Source organism: Eriocheir sinensis, chromosome 66 (genome assembly GCF_024679095.1).
Source record: "Eriocheir sinensis breed Jianghai 21 chromosome 66, ASM2467909v1, whole genome shotgun sequence".
Taxonomy (NCBI): Eukaryota; Metazoa; Arthropoda; class Malacostraca; order Decapoda; family Varunidae; genus Eriocheir; species Eriocheir sinensis.
The window spans coordinates 2,823,055-2,832,090 of NC_066574.1; positions in this window are offsets into that span (position 1 = coordinate 2,823,055).

Sequence of the window (9,036 nt, forward strand, 5' to 3'; positions counted from 1 at the left end):
GAGTTCTAAATCTATTTGTCTCCATTATTGTAGTTTCCTGTTCTCAGTGGGCCCTGGATGGCTGCTCCGTCCAGTCACTGTTTGTTGGTCTCTTTCCTTGAGTAACTCGTGTGAAGGGGAAAGGAGAGTATTCATGTGGCTTCCTTTTATTTGCGTTATTGAGTTTTGTATTTGTTTTCCACGTAGTTTCCTTTTTCCGTGGGTTCTGGAAGGCCTCTCCGGAAAGTCCCTGTTTGCTGCTCTCTTTCCCTCCCTGAGCAGCAACTCGCGTGAAGGGGAGTGTTTGCGTTGCTTCGTCTATTTATATTTTCCTTAATGAGTTCTAGGTAAGGCCGTGTTTGTTTCCACGTCGTTTTCTCTGCTCTGTTTTGAACGGGGTTTCCTTAAAGCGGTCCTTCCTCTCCGCCTTCACGGCATGCTCTCCTTTCATCCCTGGGCAGCCCGTCGTAAGAGGAGTGTTGCTAATGCTTCGTCATCTCACTTTTTATATTTTTTTTTATCTATGTGCCTGGAATATCATGTCGTGGTGTGTAAGCCTTATATTAGATGCAAGAGGTCGTTGTAATTCGCAGGCATGATTGATTCCTGGGATCGAGTATTGAGTGACGAACTAAATCACTTGGAAGTTTACTGAGTAGATTCCCTGGAGGCAATCTCTCTAAACAGCTGAGGGCATAATAAGGGGTGCTACTACTGCTGCTACTACTACTACTACTACTACTACTACTACTACTGCTGCTACTGCTACTACTACTACTACTACTACTACTACTACTACTACTACTACTACTACTACTACTGCTACTAATGATAATAATAATGATAATCTGAAATTACCCCTGCGTGACCACTTCAATTAATCATCACTCGAGGCTTATCTCAAGAGCTCACCGCCACATTTACACAAGTGGTTGCTTCCCACCTGCTAATCAGTCGCTGATTTATGAAGAGGAAAATGAACACAAGCAAGGTGTGAGATATGATTAGAACCTCACGCTTTCCTACCGAGACACTTATCAGCGTTCCTCGAAGTTGTATTCTTTGGTATTAATAGACGATTCTCTTGCAGTGTTGAGTTACGTGACGGTGTCCATAATATTTCATGCAACAGGTCATGGCATTGCATTGCTCTTGAATTGTTGTGTTCCGTAAAAGTGTCCATAATATTTCATGCAACAGGTGTTCCTCTTGTTTTGTGTCGTGAAAATCAATATTCTTGGTGCGATACATGTTCCCTCATATTGTGCTCCATAATATTTGATGCAGCAGCTGTTTTTCCTTCCTTTCCCTGCGGCACTCTCTTCCAAGGGAGGGACGGAGGGACGGGCAGTTTCTTCCTTTTTATGTTTCTGTCTTTATCGTTCGCCGGCTGTTGACGTTTCTTCTTACCTTTCTTTTCTCGCTTCACGTTCTTCAGTGGGTCGGACTGGCAGATTCTCTCTCGTGCTGTTGTCCTTTTGTTCCTCGGTAGTAGATGTGGTTTCCTTCCTTCCTATTCCTGCTGCACGGGTACCGAAGGGAGGGAGGGACGAGCATGCAGATCCTTCTTGTGTTGCATTTCTTATCGCGCTCCGCCAGCAAAGATCGGCGGCGCAGACTGTGTCACTAAAACTAAATAGCCTCGTTATAGACACACGGATTCGGTTACCTGTAGGCTCCTGCTAGGTTTGTTCCTCCTCCTCCTCCTCCTCCTCCTCCTCCTGTTCTTCATTTTTCTCTTCTTTCTTGCCTTCTTCCTTCTCTTCGTCTTCGTCGTTGTTGTCATCTTCCTCGTCCTCCTCCTCCTCTTCCTCCTCGTCGTCTCCTTTCTCTTTCTCTTCCTATTTCCTTTTCTTCTCTTTCTCCTCGTCCTTCTTCTCCTTGTCCTCGTTCTCCTCTTCCTCTTCTTTCTCTTTCTCCTCCTATCTTTATTTTTCCTTTTTGTCCTCTTTTTATTTTTGTTTCTTCCTCCTCTTCCCTCCACTCTCTCTACTTATCTATCTATCTATCTTTATCTATCTATTTCAATCTATGTTTCTCCTTTTCCTTCTTCATCCATTACTCATTATCCTCCTCACTCACTCACTCACTTAAATCTCCCTTCTCCTCCTCTACATCCTCATAATTTTCCTCATAGTCATCATCATCACCCCCATCACACATTACCCTCATCCTCAACAAGCTCACGTTTCTCCCCTTCTTGCTATCGCTCTCTTTTCCTTCCTCTCTTATCGGTGGGTCATGACGCAAGAACCACCACCACATCCACCACCAGAAGCCTAACTAACACCACAACGTTTTGGGCCTTGGCTGCGTCACTTCCCTTATACATACTACGCACGCCTTCCATGGGTCGGTATTCTCAAAGGCTTCCGCCCCGCTCACATTAACTGTTTCCAAAGGCCGAAAAAGAGGTTAACCCGGTAGCAGCGACGGGCCAAATTTGTGGCTTTACCGTGTACCAGCGACGGGCCAAATTTGTGGCTTTACCGTGTACCAGCGACGGGCCAAATTTGTGGCTTTACCGTATACCAGCGACGGGCCAAATTTGTGGCTTTACCGTGTACCAGCGACGGGCCAAATTTGTGGCTTTACCGTGTACCAGCGACGGGCCAAAATTGTGGCTTTACCGTGTACCAGCGACGGGCCAAATTTGTGGCTTTACCGTATACCAGCGACGGGCCAAATTTGTGGCTTTACCGTGTACCAGCGACGGGCCAAATTTGTGGCTTTACCGGGTACCAGCGACGGGCCAAATTTGTGGCTTTACCGTGTACCAGCGACGGGCCAAATTTGTGGCTTTACCGTGTACCAGCGACGGGCCAAATTTGTGGCTTTACCGTGTACCAGCGACGGGCCAAATTTGTGGCTTTACCGTGTACCAGCGACGGGCCAAATTTCTGCCATGATATAAACCCCCAAAATAGATGATGCATAAACTGATCACAAATGCGTTGATATATATTATAAAATGGTTTGCGTGAGTGATGATTTTTTTCTCATTAACTCGCTTAGAGGGGCCTTTAAGAAACATGATCCCCGCAGCTACCGGGTTAATCGGATTCTAATGAGTGTTTTCTCAGGCTCACGGTACAGAAGAAGGGTCAGACTAACACGAGGGTCATAAGAGCATCCATGGAAATGCCCGGAAATCCTTCGAAAGCCTTGTCAAATATGTGTGTACTTGGGCGGTGAAATGCTTAAGAATCTGGCACCCTGATACCCACCCGTTACTTGTACTATGTTTTGGTGCTACTGGATATGAGACCCAGGCATTATTACATTCCTATTTATATTATGGTGTTTTTGAGAGGTCTTCTTTATGTTTTCCTTCTCTCCCTTCCTTCCTTCCTTCCTAGTTAGCTCAATCGCTTGTTTTGTTTTTTTCTTTCCTTTCCTTCTTTTCCTCTCTTTCTCTCTTTCTTTGACACCATCCGTATTTATATTATGGTGTTTTAAAGAGATCTTATTAATATGTCTTCCTTCCTTGCTCGCTCGCTCGCTCGTGTGCTTACTTGACTTTTTCCTTTCCTTCTTTCTCCTTCTCTCTCCTGCATATTTCTATCGATATTAGACGTTCTAGAGAGATGTTATTTATGTTTTCCTTCCTTCCTTTCTTCTTTACTTCCTTTCATTTTTCACTCGCTTGCTTCTCCCTCCCTCTCTTTCTATCTATCTATTTCTTTCTCCTTATCAGACACACTTCTATCAAGATTATGGCGTTTTAAACATATCCTTTTCTTCCATTCTTCTTCCTTCCTTTCTTCCTTCTCTTCCTTGCGTCTCTTCTTCCTTTCTCCATCTCTCTCTCTCTCAGACACCGTTTAATATTGAGATCACGACGTTTCTCTCATATCTTATCACCACGAGGCAACACACACACACACACACACACACACACACACACACACACACACACACACACACACACACGACAGCTTATCACAGAACAATCTTTTAGGAATGTCTTCCACGAGGCTCAACTTATAGGGTCTCTCTCTCTCTCTCTCTCTCTCTCTCTCTCTCTCTCTCTCTCTCTCTCTCTCTCTCTCTCTCTCTCTCTCGCTCGCATCTCCCCCCCACCCACACACACACACACTCGCTTTGCTTACATCAGTCCATCGGGGAATGTTGATGAACGGATGAGCTCGATGGGGTGGGATTATCCAAGTCGTCGTCGCTGATGGCTCTGCATGTGGTTATACTCGAGTCGCAAATCTCGCCGCATGCAGGCCACAGGTGCAGCGCTGCGGGTGGTAAAGCTCCCACTCACTGCTCGATGGTGTCTCCGGTATCGTTGAGCGGCCACAGTGTTCTTAAAATAGTGATCTTTAGGAGCGTTGGACCTCTGCGACACACACACACTTCATGAGTACCAACCAGGAGCAATAGTTAAATGGTGTAGATCGATATTTTCAGACGTTTCCGCCTCTCATGTCATCTATTTCCAAAGGTCAAAATGGAGATGAATCGGGTTTTTATGAGTTTTTTTTTTTACGTTCATGGTACAGAGGAAGGGTCAATCTACTACCAGGGTCATAAAACTGCCCCTGGATATGCCTACAGCTCCTACGAAAGCCTTGTCAAATGTGTGTGCTTGAGCGGCGAAATGTTTGAGAATATAGGCCCATAGTTTCTGAGGGTATTGTTTGGAAACGTATTGAACATTTCCTTCTAACCGACTGGCGACCGTGTGGCATCGACCCTACGTAGGCCCACTCTGGCCATGAAAAATGTTGTAACAAGATCCCCGAACGTTTGATAATACGATAAAACGAGTGTTAGATAAATGCGAAGTCCATGAAAAGATTATTGCTGCGACATTGCGGGTACGCTGTGTTCCTCTTCCGGTGTGATGTAAGGGCCGTATTTTAAGACAATCGCTTCTCACATCAACTATTTCTAAAGGTCAAAGAGGGGATCAATCGGGTTTTCATGAGTGTTCTTTAAGGTTCATGGCACAGAGGAAGGGTCAAACTACCACCGGGGTCATAAAGCTACCCCTGGAAAGGCCTACAGCTCCTACGAAAGCCATGTCAAATATGTGAACTTGGCGGACGAAATGTTTTAAAATACTACCCTAAGCCTAAGTATGTTTGAGAATTCGAGTTTGACGTTAGGTTAGGAAAGATACCGTCCACCAGCCAACCAACTTTGTGTCTTGAATCATAATAAGTATAGTTCCCAGACAATCATATGGTTAGTTGCGTAGCTACATCCAAGCATCATCACTTGGGAACCACATACCAGTAGAGAGATTTGGAATATGCTGGCGGGGCGGCGCGCGGGGGTAGGAAGGGGAGGGAGCCGGGAGGTGCAAGGGTGAACGCAGCGCTGGTAATGTCACTCTCTACCCTCCCGAAACAGCCGGTTGAGTTAGGTGGCCTGGGTGGTGGACGCTCGATGTGTGTGTGTGTGTGTGTGTGTGTGTGTGTGTGTGTGTGTGTTATCACGTTATATCAATTAATTCCTTAGATTTGTGTATTTTTATGTAGTTTTTGCAATCACGATTTCATTTAGTAAAGCATTTCATCCGCCATTAGTGTGTGTGTGTGTGTGTGTGTGTGTGTGTGTGTGTGTGTGTGTGTGTGTGTGTGTGTGTGTGTGTGTGTGTTTTTAATGATTGGATGTAGAAAAGGAGGAAAAGAGGAGGAAAAGGAGGAGGAGGAGGAGGAGGAGGAGAAGGAAGGGTCGTATAGATCTTGATCTTGATCATGATGTCACAGGTGGAAGATGGAGAAGAAGAAGAAGTACAAAAACAAGAACAAGAAGGAGGAAAATGGTCGTGCAGAGAAGGAACAGGAGAAAGAAGAGGAGGAAGAGGATGAAAGGTCGTACGAAGAAGGGTAAGAGTAGGAGGAAGACGAAGAAGAAGGGTCAGACAGAAGAAAGGAGAATGGGAAGGAACTCTGGGATGGGTTAAGGGTACTCGTGTGAAAGTGGAGATCTGAAGAGAGGAGAGAGGGAAGGAAGGGGCGGGTGGGAGTGAAGGTGAGAGGAGATGGCAAGGAGGCGGGCAGGGCGGGAAAGGGTACGGAGGGAGGGAGAGGGAGAGAGGGAGACAGGGAGGGAGGTGCATATTGTGAGGGGGAGAGGAGGAGGAAGAGGAGGCACAAAGAAAGGCGAAGAGAGGGCAATATCTGAAGAAACTGAGACGTGGGGTTGATAAGAGAGGAATCAGAATCAGAAATAAAAGGATGTTATACTCTGACCTTTGATTAAGAGAGATAAATGTTAATGCTGAGGCTTGGTCCTTGAAGCTAATATGCCCGCTAGAAGAAATAGAAAAAGCTTATCTGGCAGTGAAATGAAAAGAAACGGAGCGATAGGATTTAATGACTTACACACAAAACAACAACAACAACAAAAAAAAATAAGCATCAGAAACATGCGATATATTTAAGTAAATAGAAACGATATTAGATAATTGTGAAAAAAAAACATGATAGACAGACATTGATAGTTAACTAGATTCTCTGACATAAAAATAGATTGATAGATAAATTTATATAGATAAATAGACAGACGTTAGACAGATGGACAATTGAAAAAGTAAATTTGTATTTTAATACTGAAAAAAAAAGAACGACGGCTGGAATTCACGACGCATAAAATAATAAATTCAATAGACAAAATACCGAGCAATAGTATATTTAATTAATAGTAACGATGAATGCACACTGGACAGTAGAAAAAAAAAAAAAAAAAAAACGCCTCTGGGATCTATTACGCACAAAACATGCAGGAAGTTGACGATATCCTGAACACAAGTACGATAATTTTAGGTATACAGCGCGGTGGAACAACAACAACAACACAGTGCATAGTGAAAGAGAAGTACCGGGTATCTCTTCTTGCCGTAAATTAAAAGAAAAAACAACAACAGCGGCTGGAATTCGCGACGCCCCCAAAACACACCAGAAACTGACGATATTCTCATTAGTACTGCGATGATAATAAGGTTTGCATGGCGTGACAATAAAAATTACACCCAAAGGAATACAACATAGGAGTCGCTGCTCTTACCTAAAACAAAGGAGAAAAAATATATAGGGACCGGCATTCTTGACACACACACACACACACACACACACACACACACACACACACACACACACACACACACACACGTTAAAAAAGGCAAAAACAGACGATATTCCTAGCATAACCAATGATAAACCTACGATGGAAATACATGATGGAGGTTTTTTTATCGCGTCGGGGAGTCAATGGTCCATATTCTTAAATGTATTATTAAACTATCACAGGCTCATAAAACTGCCCATGGAAATACTAACACAACCTCTCCTAAGATCCGTACTCTCAGCCGCTTTAGGTTCACACAATAGCAATTTCCATAGGCCACAAAGGAGATTAATCGGATTTTCATGAGTGTTTTATCACATTCACGGTGCAGAAACCTTATCGAATTATCACTTGGCTCATAAAACTACCCATGGAAATACTAACACAACCTCTCCTAAGATCCGTACTCTCAGCCGCTTTAGGTTCACACAATAGCAATTTCCAAAGTCCACAAAGGAGATTAGTCGGGTTTTCTTGAGTGTTTATTACATTCACGGTGCAGAAGCCCTATCAAGCTATCACCAGGCTCTTTAAACTGCCCATGAAAATACCCACATCTATTTGACCCTGATTCTCGGACACTTTCGGCTCACAACTATTTTTCCTAATGCCAAAAAGGAGATTAGTCGGGTTCACTTGAGTGTTTATCACATTCACGGTGCAAAAGCCTTACCAAACTATCACAGGGCTCATAAAACTACCCATGGAAATACTAACACAACCTCTCCTAAGATCCATACTCTCAGGCGCTTTAGGTTCACACAATAGCAATTTCCAAAGTCCACAAAGGAGATTGTCGGGTTCTCATGAGTTTTTTTTTTATACAGCAGAGGAGTCAGTTCAAGGGCATAAAAAAATGAAACAAATGTGAAAAAAAGCCCGCTACTCACTGCTCCTTAAAAGAGTTAGAGGAGTGGCCGAAAGATAGGTCAATTTCGGGAAGAGAGGTGTCCTGATACCTTCCTTTATCACATTCATGGTGCAGAAACCTTATCAAACTATTACTAGCCTCTTTAAACTACTCTTAAAAACACCTTCACCCAACCTCTTCGAAAGCCTGATCCAATGAAGGTGTGTAAGCCCCTGAAATGTTTGAGAATACGGAGCAAATTCTCTCTCAGCGTCCGCACATTCACGCCGGCGATTCATTCACTCCCGAAATGGACCTCTGATTACCCCGTGAAAGGGCGGCATTTTGGCACCGGACTAACGGAGGATAAAACTAAACGATGTGAAGACCAGCCCGTGACTCCCTCCCCCCTGCCGCTGTGTGTGTGTATGTGTGTGTGTGTGTGTGTGTGTGTGTGAACCTGGTGGCGTGTAAATGATAAATAAGCATAATGTAAATAGTTAAATAGGTTCTCGGCCATATAGACAGAAGATAGATAGATAGACAGATAGACAAGGCAGAGAGATACAGACATACACATAGATAATTGAAGAGCAAATAAAAACTAAAAGCTAAGAAATTGATATCACTAAAAATGCGTAGTTAGGACACACACACACACAAACACACACGCACACACACGTCACAAACACGGAAAAATCACTCTATAAAGGTGTATTTTACGTGTTTTTTACTGGTCCTTTTCCTCCTCTTCCTCGCATCCGGTGTTTGTGCCCTTAATATAACAGCACTTCCTCACCTACCTGTCTATTACCTGTTGGTCACGGGGAGCGTCGTTACCTTGGACTAAACACGGAAAATTTTAAGGTTCCAGAATTTCAACCCGGAAAATTGTAAGGTTCCATAATTTTGAGGCTCCCTAATTTTAAGGTTCCGTAATTTTGAGGCTCCATAATTTTAAGGTTCCATAATTTTGAGGCTCCATAATTTTAAGGTTCCAAAATTTTAAGGTTCCATAATTTTAAGGTTCCAAAATTTTAAGGTTCCATAATTTCAACCCGGAAAATTTTAAGGTTCCATAATTTTGAGGCTCGATAGTTTACGGTTCCATAATTTTGAGG